This window comes from Psammomys obesus, unplaced genomic scaffold (assembly GCF_907164565.1).
Source record: "Psammomys obesus unplaced genomic scaffold, mPsaObe1.curated_primary_1811, whole genome shotgun sequence".
Taxonomy (NCBI): domain Eukaryota; kingdom Metazoa; phylum Chordata; class Mammalia; order Rodentia; family Muridae; genus Psammomys; species Psammomys obesus.
In genome coordinates, this window is record NW_026596101.1 from 10,506,197 (window position 1) to 10,533,713 (window position 27,517).

General features: G+C 37.1%; 1 protein-coding gene across 2 annotated transcripts in view; it reads right to left on the reverse strand.

Moving 5' to 3' along the window:
• Window positions 1-27,517, reverse strand: part of Chl1 (cell adhesion molecule L1 like) — a 213,831-nt gene that overhangs the window by 146,294 nt on the left and 40,020 nt on the right. For both annotated transcript variants that reach the window (XM_055628603.1, XM_055628604.1), the window contains exon 2: window positions 17,461-17,526. The gene's annotated coding sequence lies outside the window, so the exon portion shown is untranslated. The remainder of the gene's footprint in view (window positions 1-17,460; window positions 17,527-27,517) is intronic.

Genomic DNA, 27,517 nt, shown 5'->3' on the forward strand with positions numbered 1-27,517 from the left:
GTAGTGATCAGTAAACCACAGAGCGTATGCTAATCGAATGACATCTTAGAAATGTCAAAGTAAATTTAACTGAACACTTACTACATTTTCTAAACACCCAAATGTCATCACCTGGCTTAAGCACATTAACAGTCTATCAGGCAAGCATCCCTGTGGTCTCTATTTTATAAGAAAAAGCTATTTAAAGCACAGAGATGTTAGACACTTTGGCCAAGTTCGCAGAGCTGGCAGGTGATGAGAGATGCAGTAGGAACCTCAGCTACTTGTCCTCTATGCCTATTCTCTTACCACCTGTGAAGCACCAGCTCTTAATTTAATAATTTACAGTATTCAAACAGCAGATAGACAAGACTTGGTACCCAGGAGATCTCACTTGTAAACTGTAGTCACATAAGTAACACTACTAATGCTGGAGGCATAACTATTAAACAAGTCTAATGACCCTGATTCATAATGGGTCTGATTATTAGTAAATCTCCAAAAAAAGTACTTCCTTATGTGGAGCACTGTAACTATCTGTAGCCCCTTCCTAAAGTTTAAACTAAAAGGTTTTCAATGCTGCCCTGATCACTGACAAGGAAGCAGTGACTGGAAAGGCATGTTTACACAATGTGGTGGATGTCTCATTCACTAAGCACTCTGCTCTTTTATGCAAAACATCTATTGTGAAAAGGGACAGAAGGTCTTTGTTTTCCAAAATGACACATTTCTCCAACTACCCAAAGAAGACTACTTATTAATCAGAATGTCCTTTGTTAAAAGGCCAAGGATCATCCATTCTGATTTAGATTATGAAGATGGTCCTCCTCTAGCTTTCCAAATATCCCCAGACTATGAGGATGGCCAAAATAAGGAGTAGGGGTATGGGCAGATTTTCTTGGCTTTTACCATCTCTGTTTGAAACACATTAGGCCTAATTATATAAGTATGCTAAGCATAAGTGATTTAGAACAAGGACATTTTGTGTGTTGGTCCTATTATTTCTTAAGGAAGACAGTTCTCAACAAAAGTATTCTCATGGTGTTTACTGTGTGGCTTTCAAAACTGCTTTGTTTGACATGTTTATTAGGAAAACCACGAGACACGCTACTGCAAATGCAAAATAAGATACTTACAAGTTCCTCTGTAAAATTATACTCTGGCATAGTAAAGAGAGAAATGAAAGCTATAGTTATGAAGGGGTATCCTTTATTGCGTGGGTTTGTTTTAAAAATGGTACATAAAGAAATTATTTATTCTATTCATGTGGCAATGCCTTTAGTGTCATTCGAATAGTGCACAAAAAAAGATTCACTCAAGTCATTTAACTACTAATTGCGAATGCCTACAGTAAAGTCTGAATGACCCAGACAGAGCACAGCATCCCATGGAAAACAGAATTCAGGACTGTAGGGCCTTTTTGCATATGCAGAGACAGTGTGTTTTCTTAGGACTATCCATCTTAGCCAAACAGCACAATCAAAGGGCATTTTTTTTAAATCAATGATGATACTTTACTACATAGAACATGGATATAGTCAAATTGTCCAGCTCAGACAAATGCTTGAAGCTAAGAATTGCAAAAATATGTTATGTCATTCAAATAATTCCAGTGTGCATTAGGCCAAATACAGATGTAGTGACTATTTCTTATGTTAAAAGGATTTGTAAAGAGCTGCAGTAGGAAGGACAGAAGCAAATGCATGCATAAATCAAAGAAATAATATGATTTGTGACACCAAGGAAAGGGACTTGGTACATCAATTATGTGAACAACTCATGAATAAGGCTGCAGATGTCGAGATGCTTGAATGAGGTGGTACAGTGAAAAATGCAAGTGGAGGAGGGACTGTATGGATAGTTATTTAGCACAACTTCATTGTTAAGTTCCAGCTACAAATAAATGTTTCCAGCCCCTCACATTATGGGATCTTTAATAATAATTTAAAAAAGCCAAAGAAGAAGCATGGAATAGGAGTATAAAGAAGTAGAAAACCCAGAGCCATCACACTATAAATGAAACACTATCAGTGAGATGTTAGCCTAGCCAGTTAGCTTTGGTTTGCTTGTTTCCCCCAAATATTCCAGAAGATATAACCATTTTAAGGCACCAATAACACACTCTAGGGTTGAGATTGAATTAGGTCTGTCAGACAGCCCAATGTTCATATCTCATATCTTCAGTGGGCTCAGGGAATAGGATAGGACAGGAGAAGGTTAATAAGGCTCTGAAGCTTCATGTGAGGGCAACTTAATCTTAGTTGGGTCCAACTGGTCTAGCAGGGAGATCTTTAAAGTAGTTTGTTCTCCAAATTACACCTGCTTGGCACAGCATTTAGACAAGTGTTTAGATTTCAAAATCATTGGGAATTGTTCAGGTAAAGTGTCTTTATCTTAAACAAGGTCATTAGAAAGCTGCCATCAAGGATGGACAATGGAGAGTAGTCCTACTTGTTAAATGAAAGAAAGATATCTCTAGAAACCTTAATGAGGATGTTCTTACAGGTGGGTTTCACTCAGTTTGCCTAATGACATCTTTGAGGCTTCAGTTGGCTTCCATTTCTCAAACATTAGGTGTTACAGCATTAAAGCTCTTATTTCTTTACAAATGAAGCAAGTGACTAGAATGGTCTTATGGTGAGACAGAGCAGTGATCTTCCAGAACTGAGCAGAGGTGTCTATATGAGAGCAATTATTTTCTCCAGTACTCCAATCCTCAGTGCTTTTAACAATTCATGAGGCCTGCTCATTAACATTGAACGGTCTGCACCCTAACATAGTCTGTGTAGACCTACACTGTGAGCAAACTCATGCTACTAAATTATCAATCTCAAGAAGCTATTAATATATATTATTCAACTTCCATTAAAATGTTGAAGACAGAATTATGACCGAGTCATACCTGGACTCTACAATTGCTACCTTTTCACTCACAGTTCATTTATTCTGACATATTACTGGTTTAGCTCTTCTTCAACTGCTTTTAAACATTGTAGCTTATATTTTTAAATTCAAGTGTCCTATTTTGTGCCTCAAATCTGACAGACACATTATAAATAACAAAGTCCTATGAGTTTCATGGTTGGAATGTTTTGTTTTGTTTTTTTTTTATCATCTTCCTTCCATGATTCATACATTTTTACAACATCTTAACTAAATAAATTTGTCACTTTAGAGATCACACAGTTGGTGAAGAGAATTTATTTTAGAATAGAATTTTAATTTGGGGCTTAATTTTGGTAGCAGCTGACCAGATGTGTTCGAGGATGCTCTGTGGGAAATAAAAATGTTTTCTGCTCTCTCTTATTTCTCTGTTTCTCAGTCACTTTTCCTTTCTACATGTCATTTTCACCTTCTTTTCCTTTCCTTTTCTTCCTTTCTTTTTTCCTTCCTCTCTCCTCTTCCTTCTTTTGTTCTTTTTTCCATCTTTTTCTTTCCTACTTGTAATAACTTGATCTCATAGTCATTATATAAGAAAAATACAGTGATAAACAGAACAAAACAGACTGAGATAGATGCAGCGAGCAAGTTTGTGCCCTTTTTGATGATTCATATTATGAAATACTGAAACTTCTTTCTGTGCAATGATCAAGGGAAACCATGAGATGTGTCCCTTCTAAATAGCTGGAAGCAGAGTAGTGGCTACACCATTGCTGTGCTGAATATCTTAACTGATAACTTAAATGATTCTCATTTTCCCTGGAGGAAAAATAAAACAATGGAAATCATAAATAAATTGGGCAGACAGTGGGCTTTTCAAACTGTCAAAATAAAAACATGGTAATTTATGGCAATCTGATGGCCACAGAACTGTGGATGCCTTCTGCAAAGGTCTGAAGAAAATAATTTCCTTTAAAAACCATTTTGGATTCCCTAATCGTATTTGTTTCTTACTGCTCTTCCCTCTTATTTTATTAGTAATGAAGTTTATAGGAAAATAAAAGTTTTCCTTCCATTCAAAGCCTATGTATAGCCTTTTTATTTCCATTATTATTACTGAGGTCTACCTCTTGAATCATTTATACAATTGCTCGCAGATATGTCAATTACATATCATTGTTTAAAGATTTATCTGGGTATCCATGATAAGCTATAGTTTTCTACACGGACCCTCAAACTGTGTTTTTGCTGTCACACTGGCCTAAGACATAAGAGCTAATTCTCAAGTCTAGTACTATTGTCCAAACAGGATCTGACAGGTTTTTTTTGTTTTGTTTTGTTTTGTTTTAAATAACAAACCTGTGTTACAACAAATAGAGAAAAATTATCTGCATATTAGTTCTCCACTAAATATGGTAGATAAATATGGTTGAGTCAATGCCTTGATCATAAGGGCATAAAAAAACTTTAAGTTTCTTTAAGTGATCATTTTGCTCACTTATATAATATCAGTCACATTACAGCCCTGAGATCTACTGCTTATTATTTTTTTTGCATTATTTAACCAAGGCTGTTTTTGAGAATACCTAATTTTTTCCCTAAAAGAGGAGTTGAGTTGAAAACGCATATTACAAGCAGAGACTAAGTCCTTTTCCACTTATTTAAGAATTTTATTATGGCCAATATATGTTGAATACTATGCTGGTTGACACAATAATGAAAAAAAAAGTACCTGTTTCATGAAGCTATTCAGTGTATAAATTAAAAGACAAAATCCCTGGTAGTGATAAGAGCAAGAAATAAAAAGAACCAGAAAAAAATCCAATAGTAAAAATGGCAGTTGAGAATGGAAACCATGCTATATGCGGGGAAGATGTATGTGATAAAATGACGTGGTCATAAGTGTGCCATGGACCAGACTATGAGAAGTACTCCTCAGCATGAAACAGGCAAAAGAAAAATGAAAAGGGATGCCTACTTTGTCCGCTTGAACTGAAGTCCCACGTTTTCCTGTATCCTCCAATTTCTGGTTTCTTTTTATCCTCAATTGTGTAACAGACTCATGTATCTTGTCCCATCTCGCTCTCTCTTTCTCTCTCTCTCATACACAGACACCATTAAATAAATATATGTTAATTGAAAATATGATGCCATAGACTTAACATAAAACTCATAAAAATAGGAGTGAGATAAAATCGCTAATGTCTTGTGAAAGAAAAAGTTCAAGTAGTTGAAGAATTTTTTTTTTTTTTTGTAGAAGACAGGAGCCATGGTTTCAAATGGTAAAAATGTTACAAAATTGAAAAAAAAAAATCTTGGAAGAAAGATTTGAAAACTTTTATAAACAGAACTCTAGCTTTGGTGTGATATAAATACAGTCTTGGAAACGTGGGGAAGGAGACCCCTTATTAAAACCTGTGAAAGTTTGTGACAGTAGCCAGTGTAGAGAGTGACAGGGTCAGCCTTCCATCACCAAAAAAAGCCCCTGAGATAAGTCCATTATGAAGGCAATGTTATGGTCCGTAGCTGTAGAGGTTATGACGGTTTAGTTCTGTTGCTGTATATCTGTGCTGGACAGCTGTTGGGAGGCAGTACACCAAGGCAGAAATGGTTGGTAGAGTAAGTTGCTAACCTCATAGCCAGGAAGTGAAAAGCAGAAAAGCCAACTGCTGACATCCTGCTCTTTCTTCAAAAAACAGACGTCCAATGACTTGAAGGCCTCCTAAGCAGCAGTGTCACGGCAGGGTACAAGCCGCTACACACTGATCTGTGTTGGGATAACAGAGTCTGCCACATCAAAGTGGGTGGTAACTGAAAGGCCTTAGAAACCCAAAGGAGTGATTGTATTGATTGCCCTGGTCTCACTGACTATGAGTCATAATTCTGTGACTCATTGTGATATGACTGATGTCCACATGAAACAATACTTTTTCTTATTATCTGAGGCCCTCATAGCAGACATCCTATGAGGGGCTGCTGAGACAGAACTCCACATGAGAAAGAGTGAAGGTTTCAAGTTGATGCCGTTGACCTGTAAAATGACACCCTATATCTCTTCCTGTTTTCTACTGCTGGGGCTTGTGTTTTCTAGTACTGAGTGGAGCCCGCTAGACACAAGTCCACATACTAGCTCTTTAGGGATCATTCATCCAGATGCATTCTGTAGCTGCATCAGAATGAGGCAGCAGAGTAATAAAATTGTTCACAACTCACTTAAATGGCACAGTCCTGTTTTTTTTTTTTTTTTCAGATCATTATGTTACTTGGATTTACTTTTAATTGCGTTAAATTTATATTTAAATTGAAGTTTCTTAAGATGAACATATATGCTCTAATTACCACAATTGAGAAATCAGCCAGGCCTCACATAAGAATGCATCAAAAGCAAAACAGTACAATTTTAAATTCAGTAATTGGCCTGTTGAATTTCTAGTGTGTCTATCTATTCTCTCTTGAAAAGCACACTGTAAAAACTTAAGATATAGCTCAGCTGATAGAGCACTTGCATAGCATGTACAGAGTTCCTGATAGAACTGTCAGCAAAACACAACTCTAGGACTGATAGTACATAATTTCAACACTATAATCTCAAGAGGAGGAAATAAGAACATCAGAAGTTCAAGGTTATATTTGGTAGCACAGTGAGTTCAAAGCCAACCTGGGCCACATGAGACTCTGTCTAAATAGAAGACACACAACTGATATTGGAAAAATTGCAATGAAAACTTTTAGTATTTAGACTTTTTTTATATAATTAGTTTTGTTTTGTTTTTAAGACAACATTTCTCTGTGTAGCGTTGGCTGTCCTGGACTTGGTTAGCAGACTGGGCTAGACTCAAACTCACATTGATTCACCTGCCTCTGCCTCCCTGAGTGCTGGGATTACAGATGTGAGGCACCATGACCAGCCTCTTTATAAATTTTATTACTATCAAGTGCATGTGTGTTTGTAGATAAGAAGAGTACAAGGTTACCAATACCAGGGTAAAAGAAGAAAGTCAGAGGAAGTCTTTTTGAAGTCAGTGTTCTGCTTTCACCTTCATGCTGAAAAAATCTCGGTACCCCAAATATTTAGACACTGTATAATTGCTAATACAGTATAACTTAGTATCTCTCTGAATGTATATTCATACAAATATTATCAGTAATAAAATTAAAAGTAGTAACCCTCTAATCTTTTCTGTGACGAAGTTATCAAATTCTAACGATTACTTGAATGATTGATATTAATAAGTGTATGTAACTATAAACCCTAATTGCTTATGGAGAGGGTTTGTAGACATATGATATTCTAAGAAAAATTTATATTTCTTTTAAATCATAGAAACCGAAGCTCTCTTCATTTCATTGCTTAAGACAGGAGAGGTTTTTTTTTTTTTTGGTGTTGTTTTAACTAAACTACATTCAGATGACTCATTGAGCAAAACAATCTTTGCCTAAAAAATAATGGCTTTCTTTCAGATTAAAATTCTAGTAAGAGTCAGTGAAATTACCAAGAATGAAAAGATCTACAAATAGCATTCTGTGAAAATTACTACTTCAAAGGCTTTAATCAAAAATGATTTCATAAGACAGAAATGGGCTCCAAAGGACAGGACTATTGCACTTAAAGGTGGATTAAACAAGTCCAGATATAAAGAGGGGAACAAACGGTCAAAAAATCACTTTTAGCTTCTTCATTTATTCCAAACATTTACTTGGACCTTGTCCAAAACCCAGGTGTTAAAACATAATGAATAGTCTAATAACGTTAGGTGCTGTGGGCTTGGAAAGGTAATTAAATCAGGGTTCCCCCTTTAGGAATTAGATAAGAGTCCCTATTTAAGAGTCTTCAAGTAGGCTCTGGCTTAGATGCCCTTGCACTTTCACCATGAGAGGAATGGCTGCTTCCTATTCTGTAAAACAAAATAAAGTATTAAAAGTAAAAATATATATATATATGCACTAATATATATGCTCTAATATTATATATATGTTCTTTTATTTCTTCTTTAATCATGGGAAACCCAGAGCTCTAAGACATAAGTAACTGTCAAAACCACACATTATTAGTTAGTTATGATGGTCAAACTTGAGCCTCCTGCAGACACATCTCCAGTAACCCCATGGTTGTGACCATCAGACAATTAGGCCTTGCTAATGTTGATTTCTATGTATTTATATTATGGTAACCATAATTATTTCATTACCTTAATTAATGGATGCTAATCAGTTTCCCACCCAACAGGAAGGCAAGTTAATTGGACATTTGCAAATGAAAAGTGCATCCAGACAGAGGTTGACAACATGGAATATTTTACAAGGGGAAAAAAAATGAAAGGGTAGTTCAACATAAAATATCATTTAATGTTGTAATGAGTGAAACAGTCAGAGAATAATTGGCCCTTTTAAGCAAGGCTAATTCATGTTAGGTCTGTGTGCCTCAATTCAGGTGTGGGTCTGCATTGTGCTAAAAAGACTTACATGGCCTGAGATCTAATTCTTACTTAGTAAGCACAGTTGATTTTGAGTAAATCAACTTCTTTTTTATCTAACCCATAATTAGGAGTAATAGCATAGGGGCTTCCTACTGAGTGTGTTTAGTTTGTGTTCCCAAAGTGTGAAGCAAGAAGTTTTAACATACATATCATGTAGATTTTAAAAGTGAAGTTTGCAAATATGAAAAATAGAAAACATGCAAATATGAAAAAGAGAAAACATGCAAAAGAGAAAAACATGCACCTAGGATCCTTTCTTCATCTGTGTCGTTGACATGATAACCAGAAGTTTTCAACATTGTAGGGTCAGAGATCTCAGTAAAATTATTGTGATGTGTACAATGGCACCCTCCTGCAGAGAAATGCACACAACATCCTCTGCTAGACACAGACTTCCCAGAGAAAGCATAACTATGTCCACCAAATTACTGCTTCTTCTACTGTCTGCTTTTGTGGAAAAAAAAAAAAAAAGCATCTTTTGTTTTTAAGGAAAGCATTAAATGCAAATGATAATAAAACTTTACTTCTTACCATAGGTGAAATTTTAAATAAAGGCTCATTAAAATTTTCAGCTTGATATTTTAAGTTGAGGAACTAAATTCATTTTATGCTAGGCCACAAAAATGTGACAATTAAAAAGAGAATGGTCTAAGAAACCACCATGGAAAATTGGAACATCCCACTGAAATTCTAGTGGCTTTCTTGTTGGAGAAATGTACTCTCTAAAATGTGAACGAAGGCAACAGAAATTACTAAATGGTACATCGAGGAAATGTAAGTAGAGTCACTGTAAAGTGGAATGCTCTATTCTGCTCTGTTTTCCTCAAACAACCCTTTTCCTGACCTCATGCCTCTCACAGTGTTTGTACGGTAACTGCCAACTTGGAATATAATTGAGAATCTGAAAGGGGAGTGCTCTTGAAATCATTTAAATCTATGCCTCCGCTTTGTAGAAATAGGCAGTTCAAGTTCTAAGGGTTAAAACAGATTTACCCTTAACCACACTGCAAGTCAATGGAAATATGGAGAGGAAGATTCTGACTTGCAGCGGCATGCAGTCGATCAGTGCTCTGAGACACAGAGGACTATAGTCCCCTTCTGAGAGATCAGGAGCTTGTGTGTCAGAGAGGTTCACTGATGTGCTCAAAAGCCAGAGAGAATTTGCCTGGTTAGAGATGCAGGTCGTAGTGTTTCTGCATCTAAAAGTCATCTCTGAAATAGTGTTCCCTATATTGTAAGTACATTGATTTTCCACGAACACATGCACAAAAGACTATGCCAAAGAAAGACATAATAGCAAGGCTTCTGATGTGGTCTCTCTACCACACATTCTCAAATGCTTATAGAAGATGGGGTGTGGGAGGAGATCTATTACTGTGATAGTGTGCATATGGGAGTGTGTGTGTCTGTTGAGCTTAGAGGTTGGCGCAAGCGGTCTTTCCTCCACAGCTCTCTGCCTTGACTTTTTCTTTTGCATGTTAGTTTTTTTTTTTTTAATCATTCATTACAATTAATTTAATTTGTATCCTGGATGTAGCCCCCTCTCTACCTCTCTAGTCTCTTCCCAATCCCACTTTCCATCCTTCTTCTCCTCCTATGCCCCTCCCCTAGTCCACTGATAGGGAGGCCCTCCTCTCCTTCTATTTGACCCTAGCCTATCAGGTCTCATCAGGACTGGCTGCATTGTCTTCCTCTGTGGCCTGACAAGGCTGCATCCCTCAGAGGGAGGCGTTCAGAGAGCCTGTCACTGAGTTCTTGCCAGAGAAAGACCCTGTTTGTTCCCCTTACTAGGGACCCCACTTGGGGTCTATGGGCTACATTCAACAGCTCCCAGTGATGCTGAAACTAGTCAGTTCCTCTAGGGAAATATGCTTTAGGGATATACCTTTAGAGACATATATATATGTCTCTGCTACATCCATCAAGGTTGGGACTGTAGCAAACTGAGGCCACTCGCTGTACCAGGCTTGTTACAGCAGTTCTGGGAATCAGAACTCAGGCTCCCATACTTGAACTTAAAGAGTTTTAGGGACTGAGCAACCTTTTCAGCCCCCTCTTGCTTTCTTTTCATATTTTATTATTATCGGTCAGGTGTTGATGCCTCAAAAACAGCATTTTCTGAGCACAGCAGGTCAAACTTCCATATAACTCCCAGTTCCAGAGCGCAATGGAGCTTTCTACTTGTCTGCTTGACAGTATAAGTAATGTATGTCTGCCCTAAGAGAGTAAATCTTTCTAACGGTAAGAGCTGTGCCCATTTTTCCTGAGGACTGCATTGTTAGCTAAAAGGTACTTTATAGTCAAAATAATTATTGGAAGAATAAATGTATCTAAAATCTTTAATTCATAAAAATAATCTAATCCTCTATTTTCAGACAACCAGAAAGAAATCTAATAACATTTTCACCACTTTTGTAGTTACAGGTTCAAATTGGAACAACATAAGACAACATGGCATTAGAATACAGTGTATAGAAATTCAGAAAGGCTGGAATATGTCACCCCAAGTATACGATTTATTTTGATGGGTTGCAGAGGTGACTCAGGAGTTAAGTGGGGATTCTGTTCTTGCACATGACCTGGATTCCTTCCCCCATCACCTTCCTCAGACAGCTCATAACCTCCTGTAACTCCAGCTCCAGGAGATCCAAGGCCACAGGCCTCCACAGGTACTAAAACTCATGTGCATACGCCCCCAATGAGACACAGACACACAGTGGAAAATAAACAAAGTACTAAAAAATTGCTTTTTAAACAGAAAGTAGTTGTAAACCAGTAAATCCAGAAAAAGCTATTTGTCCTCCCTGCATCTTGCTCAAAGCTGTATATAAAGTTCCCCTTTGGCAGCTGGGTCCCCTTCCCCTCGCCCCACAGACAGAAGGCAGGCACACTGATGGGTCTACACAAACAAACCTTTAAAAATATCCTTATCTTCCACTAGCACCTCACACATATTTGCCCTCCCACAACGTACTCTTCATGCAAGCCCATTGTTCTTGGTTCTGTCACTTCCATGCAATGTGTCTTTTTTTTTCTCTCTCTCTCTTTCTTTCTTTAAAAAATGGTGTAGACATCTGGAGTCTAACTGCTGTTTTGGATTTCCATATATTTCTATGATATTCTCTGTGTATTTGAAAAGTAAATCGTTATTATCAAATAAAGTGTGCATGCCCTTTTTCCAGGTAATTCTCAGATTGTTGTTTGATTTTCAAAAACAGGCACAGATAACAGGAGAATAACAGGGAAAACATATTTCCATTCCTGACAAACATTTAGACACAGCTAATAAGTGAGCTTACTCAGTTCAGACAGAAAATGACAAAAGAATTGTACGAAGTTTGAAATAGCTAGTTTCTAGAAAGAGGGACAATTATCATGTCAGCAAGGACTAGAGTCTCTGATTCAGCAGAAAGTCAAGTAATAGTATCTCAGGTAGAATACTGTGTATCTGTTGTTTTCAGCTGTGAAAAGATCCTGACTGTGTGCAAGCGAGGACTACAGAGTAACATTGATGACATGACAAGCCGCACATAATGTGTATCTGCAAACAAATGACCCAAACCGACAGTACCAACTTCTCACAATTTCAAAAGCGGGACTCAAGCACACTGTAAAAATCACCTCCACTTTTCTAATTTTGTATGCTGTCCTTAAGAAAGGGAGATTATATCACACTGTGTTCTTACAGAGCTTTGATATATGGCTTCTTTTTCCTCCTTCTCTCTGCATCCCCCTCCCCTCCCCACAGGGCAGGGGTGCCTGTTATATGCGCAGAGCCTAATCTTTTGATCTTTGCACATGAGGCTTCTTTCCACTGCAGGATCATTTATGACAGGCTAAATTAGTCTTTGATCAGAGACTTTGATTTACTTCTTAATGCCCTACTTCATCACACTAGGCTCTCATATATGTCTGCTCCCTTCCTGCCTAGTTCAGTGGTGATAGCCATGATGTATTTTATTGGTGTGCTTTCTTCCCAAGGCCTCCAATATTCACACATGTGTGCAATCCAATAAAACCTGCTGTTTGGGGAAGATGCCTGTGATTTGTGTCTATGTTATACATGGTCTTTTTTTCCTCCAACATGATTGCCTTAGGGCAAAAACAGCATTTTGGTGGAGGAAACACAATTTTCTCCTTCAATTTGATTTTGCTTGAAGTCATTTATTTGGTGGTAGTATGTGTTTTCATGGGTATTTTATTTATTCAAGGCATTTCTTTGATCTTTAAATAATTCATTTAAATATCAATGTAAGATCAAAAGACTTTTCTTATTAAAATAATCATCCAAGTTTTGCTGTATTCTAGTGTCTTTTTAAAGGTCATGTTATTAATTTCTTTCTCTGCAATGTAATAGCAACAATTTTTGCTTTTGTAAACAGATTCTTCTTTCTGAACTTGGAAAAAATAAAAAAAATCAATGAAACCTAAAAAATGTTTATGAAGGAAGAATCTAAGCCTATTAAAATGTTAAAACAAGAAAAACAAAGAAGCCCAGAGGTAATCGCAGGAGATAATCAATATGTCCATTATCTTGATTGTTGGTGGTATCACAAATATTTGCATATATACGAACACTAAAATTTTACACATAAACATATAGATATTCATATTCCCAATTGTGTTCTAGCAATGGGATTAAAAAAAAACAAATATAAATTAACAGTACATACAAAAAGGAAAGCATTGCAATATGGTCATGTATATAAAGCTTTGCAATGAAATTCTTCACATAGTACTCACTCTGTAATCTTTTGATTTTGGAGTTCCAATTTCCTAGGGACATAAAATCTACTCGTAGCATCTTAACAGTATATTTGTGTATCTCAGCTTCCCTTCAGAGCCCTTGCTGAATTTTCATGCCCTGGAAATCACATTTTTTTGTGTGTACGTGATTCGAGCAAAACCAACTTCAATAAAACTCCAGTTGAAACAAATAATTTTTTGGCATCTCAGAACTAGAATGCAAATTGGAGGTAATCCAAAGAACAGCCTAAAGAGTACCGAAGGAAACAGAGTGCTAGGCTGAGGAAGAAATGCAAGGCTTCGCTGCATGCCCCTGGAGAGGGTAAATAACAATAAAGCAAGATAACAGCTCATAAATATTTAAAAGGTGTAAACATCAAATATGGATAGAAGTGATTAATTCTGTGACAAGGGCATGGTGCTCTTCTGACGCATTCACATCACTGGAAAGGAAAAGAATTCTGTTTACTGTCAGCAATATGAAATATGACACATTAATTATTTATGCACAACATTCTAGCACTGATGGAATCCTCTATCTCTTCTGCTTGCCCCATCTCTAGACATGCTGAAAAACCACACTTAATTATCCAGCAGAGGGGAATTTCTTTCCAAGGAGATCCATTTTGCTTGGCTTTCACACAGAACTTCTTGAAAGGAAATTTGGCTTCGCATAATATGCATGGACAGGAACTTAAACTTTCATTTTCTAATAGTCCTAAAGGGAATGGGCTAGAGCCAATGCCAGTAACAAGAGCAGTGGCCACTTGGCTGGATGGGGCTATCAGGGCCTGATGAATTAGAAAGCATTAAAACTCATCACCGTCCATGTTGAAATGGAATTGGAAACCTTTAGCAAGATTGCCAAGGCAATTACAGGATCCTGAGAATCAGTCCAGGAACCTCCCAGCACAGGTGTCCAAAGGGCCATCCATTATGAGAGCCTTTTCAGTCACTGTTCCTCACAGTCCCTCCTTATCCTCCTACTCTCAACTTTTATAAAGTGTGCTGTGTGCCAGGTTCTATTCTAAGTAATAATTATGGAAGTTAGATGGAAACAGGATTAAACAAGCTACATGTATGCACTACTTGGAGCTTGCTGTACTGAAAAACTTCTACAATAGAGAGGTTGTTCTATTTTCTTATCCTTAGAGGACATGGGCCAATCTCATGCAAGTGTGTCAGTAATTTGTGCCAGTAGACTTAAGAAATTAGTGTAAAACAATCACTACCTGTTGCTATAATCTTTGAAATGTATACACCTTACCCTTTTCATTCAAATGCTGATTTCTCTCCCCCACTCTCTGGTTTCAATCAGGACATTGCATTGCGATACTTATTCTAAGCATCACCTGTCTCAACTTTGTGTAAACATGACAAAATAAAACAACCAGCCACAATGTTGAAATAGAGAAGAAGGAGTAGGAGGGAGGGGGGAGAAGCCAAAGGACAGGAAGTTGGGAGGCAGAAAAGGAGAGAGGGCAGAGGCTGGAAGAGCAAAGGAGGAAGAGAGGTCTTGGAATGATGTGGAGAATGAACTGGACCTAAGATTTCAAAAAAGCAAGTATAATGGGTGAATCTAAATGTTAGGAAACTATGGGGAGGGGGGCTTGGAGGTTTAGGATGGAGTAACTATTGCCCAGCATTGTGTTCTATAAGTAAATCCCAGTCTCTGTGTGGTGATTTGGGTATACAGCTGTTTTGGATTAATAGCAGCTTTACCAGAAGATATATCAATAGTAAATATTAATAATCACATACAACAGCTACCTTTATAAAAACTTTATAGACCAGCAAAAGAAGATAGCTAAATTCTTACTTCAGAAGATAGCACAATACTAAGCTTAACTAAAAATATTAGCCTGTCTTCTGTACTCTCAGAACATGGAGCTGAGGCTTTGATATAAAAGAACACATCAAAATCAATAAATCAGTAAGAAGAGCAGTGGAGAGAGATAAGCACCATCAGTCAGTCTGGGTGTATGCCCCAAGGTGACCTTCTGTTCCATGTATTATCATGAACTCCTACAACAAAATTATCTTCTCTGATATTCGTCTACTTAAGCTGCCTGTTAAGATGAGTGGGCAATACTCTTTTAGATGAATTAGATGGCTATGGCAATGAATGACATGTTAAAAGTAAACATGCATGCATTTCATAGGCACAGATTCAAACTAAAAAAAAAAAAAAAAAAGTCTAACACTTATATATTGGACACTTAGGAAATCCAGAAAAAAATTGGTTTTGAAAAAGGAAGAGAACAATTCCTTTTTCTGCCAGAAATTGTTGATTATTTTATTCTATTAAAAAAAAACCTGTTTTTGAAGCAACTCTGTAATAAGGAAGAAATTGCAGCAGAAAAAAAAATTACAAAAAGAAAATTAAGGTGTGTGTGTGTGTGTGTGTGTGTGTGGTGTTTATTCCATAGCCATAATCTTGCAAAGCTTTCCTGGAAGCTATAAGGCTAATTTCTTAAGTATCACAATGAATATTGAAAAAAGAAAACATATTTTATACAATTAAATAATGATGTGATTAATCATCAAAACACAAGAAAAATACAATTCAACAAAACAGAGAAAGGGATAGCCAGTAAAGAATGAGCAGTAGTGTATTTCACTGATTCGTGTCCATTTCATGATGTCAACAGGTTTATTTATTAATTACATATCATTCTGAGACAACGACAACTGGGCTTCCTGTAGTAGGGACAGGTATGTACTTTTTGTTGTTGCATATTTGATAATTTACTAGGAGGTTTTATTTTTTTATTTGGAGAATTGTGTTGTTTAACTGGGATGATTTTTGTTGCTGTTGTTCTGAACTCAAGGCATTGTTCATTCTAGGCATCTGTTTTACTACTAAATTGTGCATCCTGCCCCATGAGTATTATATTTGATCCTTTAATTTCTAAGAATACTTACCTAGGTATCTGACAAACTAGAAATTTATTACATGTAAAGTCATAAAATGGCTTTAACAGAATAAATGCACCCTTTATAAAATCTGTCATCAAAAGACTTAAGTAATCAGATTTCCAAAGGAGTTTTCCCTCGGGATATTAGAATATATCACACATGGTTTATGATATTCTAATAGACATGCAGATTAACTGGACTTAACATTCCTGTGCAGAGTTTCAAATGGAAGACACAATTACATGAAGGGAAAACCACTGCACTAAGAGACAAAGAGGCCATGTAATTTTCAAAGCACATATACAGTGTCCTTAAATGTTTATTCCTTCACTATCCCTGACTTCATTCAGAAGGCCTCTAGAGGTTAACAGAAGGTAAATAATGCTAAAAGTAACTAAAAGTCGAGGTGCCATGTCTGTTTTCATGCTGTATTTTTTAAAATCACATTTATAATTTATGTAGCAAAATGTTCTGCATGTATCAAATGATATCATAATTGTTCAAAAATCATATTCTGTTACTGACAAAATGAGCTCTTAACATTGATGAGCATGAGTAAAAGTCTGATCAATGATATATATGTATACTATATATAATATATAATATACACAATGTGATCACAACCCACATACCTATATGTAATTACAGAGTTTTTCCCCCAGTAATAAGAATTAGAAAATAAAGGTTTAAACACACAGTTTCCTTGAAGAAACATCACTGTGTGTATTTAACCTTTAAAAATAGACTTGATAACTTCCAAATTCTTAGGAACTGGGTATCATACAACCTAGAATTGCAACAATTTGATAAAAAACCAACTGAAGAACCAGGTCAGGTTTCAGATTAATTCAAATCCCAGGGACAGTTCGAACGCCAGCCAGACCCTGAAGGGGCAAGCTCTGTGTGACCCCTGAAAATATGTTTTTTTTCCTACTTTAAACATCAAGCCTCCTAGAAAGCCAACCTTCTCAGAACTCAGGAGCCAAATTCATTTTTCCATTAAAAATGACATTTAGATAAATGTGGTCAAGATGTCATTTTCAAATATGCCAAGGGGTCAACCAACAAGAAAAATAACTTCAAGGATAGATGTTTCTTCTTAAAAAAAAAAAAAAAGACAGCATTTTAATGTAACACACATACATACATGCATGCAAAGTCACACGAGCACAGGCACAATACATACACACATACATGCTCAGACAGACACATATGCATGCGTGCACACATATACTCACACAGATACACCTGCACATAAACTCTCACATATACACACATACATATACGAACACTATTATGTATTTGGTTTATACAGGCTCTTAAGACTAGTGAATAGCCAATTTCTGTGACATATTCTTATCCCTTGTTATTTCCTCTGGCTGTACTTGTGCATTGCATATTGTGATAATTAAACTCAGTATAAATGCATGAAAAGATCGATTAAGGCAAATACTCTTACCAGGGAATTTAGTTCCACAGTGGTCTGCCTGGTGTATCAAAGCGGGATCATTGCAGTTTACAGCATCTAAGGACATACCAAAAGCTACAGTTTTAGAGATAATACACAGCTACAAAGAAACTTTTAACTCAACTTTTGTTATTAGTCTATCAAATATACTCTAATTTAATTCCTCCTCCCACTTGCATGAAAAACCAACCAATGCGTAGATAACTAATAGCATTGCTCTGTTGCTCAGAATTCTGGGACTTTCTATCTCAGAACATTAGAAGCCAAAGGAGTAGACGTGGAGAAACAGTTATGTAATTACACTTCACAGAGAAAGAATTATTCATGTGCCTGCACTCACAGATTGAGGTGTTTGGGGATAGACCAAAATTTGTCAGAATTCATCCCTGGCAGTCTTCCACAAACTGTTGTGCACAAGAGGCAATTGCTTTCCACTGATGCTGTGACCAATGCATCTAAACAAAACAATGTCACTAAATGAGGAGAGTTCAATTTAAAAAGCACTCCAAAAACAGACCCCCATCAATTATAGATAGTCAACATAGCCTTCAATTCAAGAGGCCATTTCCCACCCATAGAGGTTCAAGCTAACATCTTTTAACAAATCAAAATGTAAAATGAAGGATGTATTTCAATCAATATACAAAGCCTTTTATTGTTAATTCTCAGATTGTCTGAGGCTTGGCACTCAGACTCCAAGAAAGCATCCATAAGCTGGTTTTCTAATTCAGACCCATGAGCACACTTCTGATGAGCTTAGCTTTTCTTTTAGGCACCAAACAGTAAATGCAAGTCAAGGAGATTTTTGTATGTCAAAATTTAATAAGCATCATTCATACTGGCAAAGTCTCATCTACTAATCCTAAATCTATCCAGTAGAAGTTGCTAATTAAGGAGATTTATAAAATTATAACGTCTTTGGCACTAAAAGAAAGTAAAGATTGTTTTTTAAAAAAATACATGCAAGTAACCTTCTTCTACTGCAAGCATTTACAGGCAATCGCTTTGGCCTTGATCCAATAGCCGTTGCCAAGAAGTTCTAAACAGATTGTGATGCCTCCGGAGAGAACCTCACACTGATACACTGGGAAGAAAAATTCCATGCTAGCAATAAAAGAAAGTCCCTACAGCCGTGCAATTGACCAAGAGACACAGTACACAGACTGTGCCCTCTGCACTTTTGTTTAGTAACTTCCTTTCAATCCCATTAGGCTTTTTTCTGAAGCCATTATTTTTTGCTTGGTTATAACGAATAGAATTGCTTATGGGCAGCTAACAATGCACAAAACAGCACTTTATGTGGCTCCCAAGCTGTGGTTGAGTGGTACGCACCACTTGAGAACCCTGAGCTTTATTGGCTTCTGGAGGCAAAATGACAATGTTTACCTAACTAGAGAAATACACAGGCTGATGTCATTGTGTGCTGTTCAGCATCCTAAGGGTTACAAATAACCTTTCAGTGGGGGAAGGGAGGGGAAAGGAGATGCCGTTTTTTGCACAGATTGATTCTGAGCTAGGCATTCTGATCCACAGGTTCCCTATTCAACGCTGAAGTTAAATCATGTAAGATTCAATAACGCTTTTATTGCTCAAGTGCTAAGGATACTAGATAGTGTATCACAGAGTTTCGGTCTAACTTTTGCTGTTCCAGTATTCAGTGTTTCGAGACAACTTCTCAAACCCCATTCATGGCATGCATCCAGCCTTACATGGGTGCCAACAGGTTCCAGTTTCTCACCACTGTCAAGAACACCCATGACAATAGAGATCAGATTCTGGGCTGACATTCTTACTTGGGTTTTTCAGTGTTGTTTAACATCAATTGGGGAGGCAGTAGCTGCTGATCAGACATGTTTGTATACTCACAGAGGCTACCTGGGCCTGCTGAACCCTCATCATTCAACTTTGGCTGAGGAAGCATTTTCATTAACTGCAAATATCAATTCTTGGCTAATTCTCTCCCTTTCCCTCGCCCTCTTTTTCTTCTCCCTCTCCTTTTTCCTATCTCTCTCTGTGTGTATATGATTAGTTGCTCATATATTTGAAGGATAATCTTTAAACTATCAGTTTTCCTTTCATTCTTTCCAATCCAGATGTATGACCTCCTAAAAGGGGTGTATAAACAATCCTTTAGACTATAAGTAATATAAAAACATGTTAAAACACATATGCTTATTTTTATCTTACATAAACAAAATTATTTCTTCTCTATCATCTTTCCTTAGGATAAATGTTAGAACCAGTGAAATTTAGTGTGTGTGTGTGTGTGTGTGTGTGTGTGTAAGTGTGTGTGTCTACACATATTGGATGTATAGTGTCCAATAGTATCATGATGCAGCCACACATACATGTGGATGGTACCATTGTAGTCTAATAAGATACCTTCCCAACATTGTTGTTATTCCATTTTAACTGTCTAAATTAACTTTTTAGTTAATTTACTCTACAGATATTTACCCCTCACTCACTACTGCTGCTACTTGGCATTAACATCTTATTTTTTTATTCTTACTGATAAAAATTTTTTCAACATCCCTCAGATTTTTCTTATTCAGAGATATGAGTAATTATAACCACCAAATTTAACAGGAAAATTAGCAGGGATACTGAGTACTGACTGTGAATAATCAAGAAGTATAAGAAAACATAGATATTTGGTTACTTCTTTAAAAAATAAGAAACTGTAAGGCAGGTACAACAATCTAGTTAAACTTTAATCACCTGAAAAAACACACACACAGAAAAAGAGAATTTATACTGAAGAGGGAAATAGAAAAAAGGTAGTAAGAAGCAGATATGATGGGTCACTTTGGAAATAACATATCTATCAGCAGAAATGTAAGCTCTGTATTAGGTTGTATCTAGCCAGGACAACATCTTGCTCTGATCATCTTGCAGATGTGAGGTTGTCTCACATCTGGACATAGTATTTTTCACACAGTGAAGTAAGCAACCCTGTGAGGTTTTTATGTGCTCAGCAAGATCTTTCTTGGTGTTGGAGGGAAAGCTGGCTATGTAAGAAATCCTTAGAGATCTATCACTTTTCAACATACCGTCTTCCTAAAATATTTTCAAAGGTGAGTTTATTCTCAGTTACTATGTCACAGCAAAACCACGTACATTTCAATCCTGGCCTTGACAAAGGAAAAGACAGGGCAGCAGCTGTTGCTGTTAGGCTCTATGTTAATCGCTTGACAAAATGGCATGCCTTGACGATTGCGGCAATTTAGTGTCATTGCATGGCTAAATGCAGCCTGGGTGAATGTATAACGGAATGCATGCAATCTACACATGTAATTAGTGGTGAGTGACACTCCATAGTTTCTTCAATTGACAAGCCCAGGTGTGAATGTCATACTCAGACAGAGCAGGAAGGAGCACATTTTAATAGGATCTATCAAGAGAGGCAAACACAAAAGAAATAACACAAGTGCTAAAATTATAGCCAGTGTGTACATTCTGACTGTGTGAACTTAAACTGGTGGCACAGGCTTTTAGAACTCCAATTATCTCATTGGCAAACAGGGAACCATAGAAACATCCTTGAAGCATAGATAAAAAGAGTTCCACTTGTATTTTAAGATGCTTAGCAGAGCAGGGGTATAGAAGTCACTCAGCACCCTGTATCCTTTCATTATGCCATGTCAGGCCCTCATGTCAGCATCTCTAGTGTCCTACATGATAAGCTCCTGTACTCAAAATTAACCAACGAGAAGAAACAACATGGTATGAGAGGTGACAACAGCGTTTGAGTCTTGAGAAATCCAGGGTAAGTCGCGTGTCTCAGTAGTTACATGCATTTATTCCTCAAGGGGAGAAAGGAGCTTCTTTACAATACTGTAGGTATGTTTTTGAGTACCTTAAGACCAAGGATAAAGAATTTCCTCAGTAATTTCTGGGTCAGAGGCTCTCAAACTGTCAGATATCCATTTCTTAACACATGTATACCAAATAAAAAAATGCCCCTTCTAAATGTGTGTGCTTGTAGTGGAGGATCCTTCTTTTTTTTTTCCTTTTTGATAAAAATCTGCTTAATATCAATTGGCCTGTAACACTGTGGCTGTTCTGGTGATTTAAAATATAATCATTAGAAAAACCTGACACATCTCAGCTTTGTCAATATTGAGTCGATAAACGTAAGACGTTAGAATTGAAAACATCTCTTTTTCTATCATCAGTAGACATTTACCTGGCAGGAATGAGCTCTTCTGTACTCAAACTCTGTGTCAGATGTTCAATACATGTTTGTTGAGTGACTTTATATTTTAAAAAGTGAAATGATAAAGGACGTATATAATAGGCCCTGGAACATGAGTTAGTAAATGAACTAAAATGAGTACACAGAAGAAACTGGTTGATAACATTTGGAAAAAAAAAAAAGATGGCAGAAAAGTACAACTCAAAAGGGTGAGAAATCAACAATAAATGTTTGTTTTACATATATTTTTATGACTGACTTTCTTTGAACAATATAAAGATGTTTATTGTCTTTTCTAAATATGACCCTGAAACAGGACCCAAAAGAATAGTTCCTACTTCTCACTACTATTTGAAAATTTGTTCACTAAAATTTAACTTTCACGTGTGTCAACTTAAGATATACTACATGCTCTCTTTGTTAAGTTTCTATTGGTGTGATAAAACACCATGACTGAAAACTTACTTCACCTAATAACTGACTGTCCTTCCTAGAAGAAAGTCAAGGCAGGAACCTGAAAGCAGAAACTAGAGCAAAGCCCATGTAGGTTATGAAGAGAGTTGCTTATTGTCTTGCTTTTCTGGATTAGATCAGCTTGCTTTCTTATACACCCCATGACCACCTGCCCAGAGGTACTTCCACCTACAGTAGGCTGAACCTTCCCACGTCTATTATCAATCAAGAAAATGTCCAACAGAGTAGTCTAAAGGCAATCTGATGGAGGCATTTTCTCAATTAGGGTTCCTCTTCACAGATAACTCTAGTTTGTGTCAAGTTAACAAAAAAAAATGACAGGGAAAAATAGAATAGTGTTGGACACTGTACTCAGCAATTTATAAATCATTTTACCTAATGTGACATTTTCCCTAACTAGATAACACTAACCAAGATTCTATAGACAATCCAAGGAATTCATAAACAAGTCGCCATGAATGAGTATCAAGGCCTGACATGGGACCCAGTGCAGAACACTCTAAAGCCTCTGCCTTTACTGCTCTACATTCTCTACCAATACTGCATCACTCCTACAAAATATCTTAATCTTTCCTAGAAAAGAACCTTGTCACAACTGCCCTCCATTTCATTATTTTTTTAAGACATTCATTCAAAATTCTTCAAGAGGCCAACACCATTATATAGACAAGTCAGCAAACATGGTCAGGTCCTGAGTTCTGTTGAGCTTGGTTCCTAGTTCTGAAACAAACACTACCTCTACATGGCTTTTTTAAAAAATATTTATTATTATTATTAATTACACTTTATTCATTTTGTACCCCCCATAAGCCCCTCCCTCCTCCTCTCCCGATCCCACCCTTCCTCCCCTTTCTGCATGCATGCCCCTCCCCAAGTCCACTGATAGGGGAGGTCTTCCTCTCCTTCTTTCTGATCTTAGACTATCAGTTCTCATCAGAAGTGGCTGCATTGTCATCTCTATGTGGCTTTTTAAAACAAATAAACAAAAACACAATACTGGCTTCAGAGTCTTTATCCAAGTAGAATTTTAACTTGAAAGAGTTTTATGGTTTTGTTATTTTTGTTGTGTTTTGTTTTTCTGTCTGTTTGGTTTTGCCCTAAATGGTATGGAACAGGTTTTCTCCACTGATGAAATGAGTCAGTTCAAGTAAGATTAAAGCAAAAGTAAGGTTTATTGGATGCAGCCCTTGGGTGGGTTCACTAGTCCCAGAGAAGGAGGCCAAGGAAGTTGCTATAGGGAGGGAGACAGACAGAAAAGAAAGAAGAAACAATTGGTACAGGGGAAGAGAACATGCAGAGATGAGAAGGGAAGCAAAATGTCTGTATTATAAAGAAAAGCCCAGACCTTGGTCTGGAAAAGTTCAGGGTATAGGGTGGAATATGCCAGGGATGCCCTGTAGCAGGTAGGGACTGAGGGATGCTGGGAGAACCAAAGGGCCTGGGACACTTTGATATGTTAATATGCACCTCAGCCTTTTGTTCAGGGTCTCAAGGTCTCAAACCCAACACTATGAAATAGAGGGGAAAATGGTCTCTGTTAATTGAAGTGAAATAGGCAGCAAGGAACAATTAAACTCTTCAAGATGTACAAAGTTTGGTAGTTTATGGGCCTTTCAGTGATAAATCTCACAGAGGTGTGTGGAGAAGGTTAAAAACATTAGGAATTTGTACTATAGAAGGATGAATGCACAGAATAAGGTAGAAGTGGCAAATAGAAGTTTGCTTATAAAAGTCTGGGGCATTTGCAACTTGAAAGAGGAAACTTTGGAAACAAAACCATATACAACAGAATTCCTGTTCTATCATTGTAACAGGCTTCAGAAGCAAGAGGTCCCAGAGACACTGACACATGCTCCTGCCCGATGCATTCATACTATATTCAATGAAAGATTTTCATGTGTGTATTTCCTCTCTACTTCTCAAAACTATTCTGGGGACCAAAGGGATTTTCTCAAACCTATGGGTATACAAATAGACATCAGCCTTAAAGGTACTAAGTGGGACCGGTGGGATCAGTAACACTTAGGTATGTAAGGGTTTGGACCAAGTCCCCCATGCAAAACACAGTCAGTAACTAAGCTTAATCTCTATTTGTATCACCTTGGAAGTAGCCCCATCCTCACTTTCTCTTTAATCATATAGACATGGTAAAGCTCCCTAGAAAAGCAGGAGTTCACCACTGAAGCATTGCTATTTTAGAGCAGACTCTGGGTCTGCAGGCTTCAATGGAACATTGAGATTCACTGTTGAACACTGGATGTGTTGTAGGTTCAGGAATAGCCACACATTGACCTCTTGTATACCAGACTCAGATTGATGGAAGTTTACTGATCTCTGAACAGAAAATGGACCATAATCTGGACTCCGGAGCCAGACTATGAGGTTGGTCTGTTTCTTTTTTTTTAAGTTAATTTATTCTTTTATTAATTACAGTTTATTCACCTTGTAACCCAGCTGTAGCCCTCTTCCTCTTCTCCTCCCAAACCCATCTTCCTTCCCTCTTCTCCTCCTATGCCCCTTTCCCAGTCCATTGATGGGGAGAGGCTGGTCTGTTTCTAAGGAAGGCTTTTTATATGAAAAAAAGCATAGCACATAACAACCAGGTAACCAGATGTAGAAGCAAAGGGGGCAGCAGCATTACATCATTTGACTAGCTAAATATAATTGGTTTTGTTCCAAGTGTATTGTCTTCTGTCTAGGTAGCTAGACAAAGCACTTAAAGCTGATGGTCTGTAATTTAGGGTAGGAGAGCCCTTAGGGCTTTCCAACTTTCTGTGAGTAAGGAGCATGGCAGGATGTAGCAATCCTACCTCTAACAGAACATACATTTATGTTTAATTCAAGAAAACATGCATTTATCATCTATTGCTTTATTCTAAGCAGCAAGCATCAAACCATTGAAATATATCCCATTGTTCTCAGGCACACAGAGCCTGAGAACTTGAACTTAATTTTACCTCATATTCAAGATGAAGACTGGGAGGTAAAATGGCTTCTGATATGCTAAGCTTCTGATATACTAAAAAAAAAAAAAAAAAAAAAAAAAAGACAGCAAGCAAAGGAGCCATAGTTATGCTAAGAACTGAAGTAAGTCTCAACTGAGGAACTAGAGTTTAATTAGGTTACAACAGGTAGTCTTCCAAAACTCTTGTTGACAACATTCAATCATATTATACACTCAAACCACGGAATTCCCAAGATGAAAGCGGATACTTGTGCTTTTCAAAATCAGGTATCATCAAAGTCCACTTCCAAGAGGCCACTTCCCTTCTTGTCTGCCAGTTTCCTGTTGACCGCTATGAAAGAACAAAATACCCTATCCCACAGTATCTCTAAGAAACTTCAGATTTCAGCAGACTCAGGATTAGCTCTGAAACAAAAAACTTATGTTTTCTAAAATAAAAATCAACTATAAAGAGAATTTATTGTCTTAGTAGGCATTCTGTTGCTACGAAAAGACACAAGGACCAAGGCTACTCTTACAAATTAAAGCATTTAATTTAGGGCTTGCTTACAGTTTTAGAGGTTTAATCCATTATCACCATGGCTGGGTGCATGGTGACATGAAGGCAGGCACTAAAGCAGTAGCTAAGAACTACTTCCTCATCCACAGGTATTTGGAGAGAGATGCTCTGAGCTTGGCATGGGCTTTTGAAACTTCAGTGATCACTCCCAATGACACACTTCCTCCAACAAAGCTAATTTTTCTAATTCTTTTAAATAGTGTCACTCTCTGGTTACTAAGCATTCAAAAATATGAGCCTATGGGCACAGTGCTTATTCAAACAATCACAATTATTGTCAAGGAAAATTAAATTTGTTAAAATAAAACAATTACCGTTCAGCTCCTTCTATCTGACTCTACTTTCCCCCTGATAAGATTTAGTCAAAAGAAGAAAGGTGGTTGTGTGACTGCCTCAGCAGAGGTGACAGTGGGGGTGACATTATCTGACCTGTTCCTGCTGGGTGTGCCCTTCTCCCTCAGTATTCCATAGCCTGATGCTCCCACCTTCCTCTAAGAAGTCCACGTCCCCAGCAATTCCCTCCTTATCACCACAGCCATATATGTACACATTTGGTTTCCTAACCATCACCATTTCTATATTCAAACATTTGCTTTTTACCCCTATTCTCTCTTTATCTACAGGTTTTAAAAGGAGCACCAGAATGAAAACAGTAAATTAGGAATATCCCTACATCATCATGGGATCTGATAACAGAAGTAGTCTGTCTTCTCATAACTACTAAAGATAGCATAGATATCAAAGGAAATTATGTTTGAAATAATGTCTGAAAGCAGCATGAAAAAGGTCAATGTTCCAATTTATAAATAAATCAGAGATAACCTTATAGGTCTTAAACTGGACTGATACGCTATTATTTTCTGAGTGAATTGGAGACCACTTCCCCAGTAGTAAAATGAGCATATTAAAAACTGTGCCCTGGCAGTTCTGAAATACTAGTTTATACAGAAGCATTATGTTTTATATACAGAACTGTAACACATGTATTAACTTTTAATATTGTGTAGTGAGACTTTTTAGCTAAGGCTGATCAAACCAGATGGTCTATGGAGAGTGAAGATAAGTGTAAGTGTCAGCTTCCATTTTTGATTAAAAAAAAAAAAAAGACATGTTAATGCAGAGCTAACTATCTGCCAGGAATCTTCTTTTTATAAACTCCTTATTTTAAAATGCAAATAAAACAAACAAACAAAACCCTAAGCATAAAGAAAATATCTATTGCTTAAGGTTATGTAGTCATTTCTCCAGAAATATTATAAAAGGTAATATTGAAGTTTCCTATGCACTTTTAAGATAGACTATTGTTCTTTCTAACCACAGGCTTAGCGACAAACATTTTCAAAAGTGATTAAATACTAGAATTACAGTTCATTAAAAGTGTACATATAAAATACACATGAAAGCTATGTAGAAGTCTGTCAGTTATATTTAGGTATGCAAATGAATTACCATGGCTAATATGAAGACTTTCTGTCCTTGAGGCATTCACAATACAAGGGACCCCTTGTTTATTCATTCAAGTCTGTGCTATTGAGTATTCTGTGTCTGGAATAACACTTGGAATCACCCCTAAATGTGAGGCCCTGTGTCCTCAAAATAGGAACTTTTCTAAAGAAATCCTGATCTCGAGATAATAGACTTCATTTCCTGTTTGAGCCCCTGCACCTACTGCTGTGGTCTAAATAGTTACATAAGAGTCTTTAAGCCTCTGGTCACTCTCCACAATCTTTATACTAGTGATACGGGGACATGGGAATATGGGGGTTTACATCAGTTCTCCCCAATAAAAACAAGAGCTACATCCTCTATTCTGCTTTGAGATATGACTGAGTTTCACAACTCTGTGACTGTC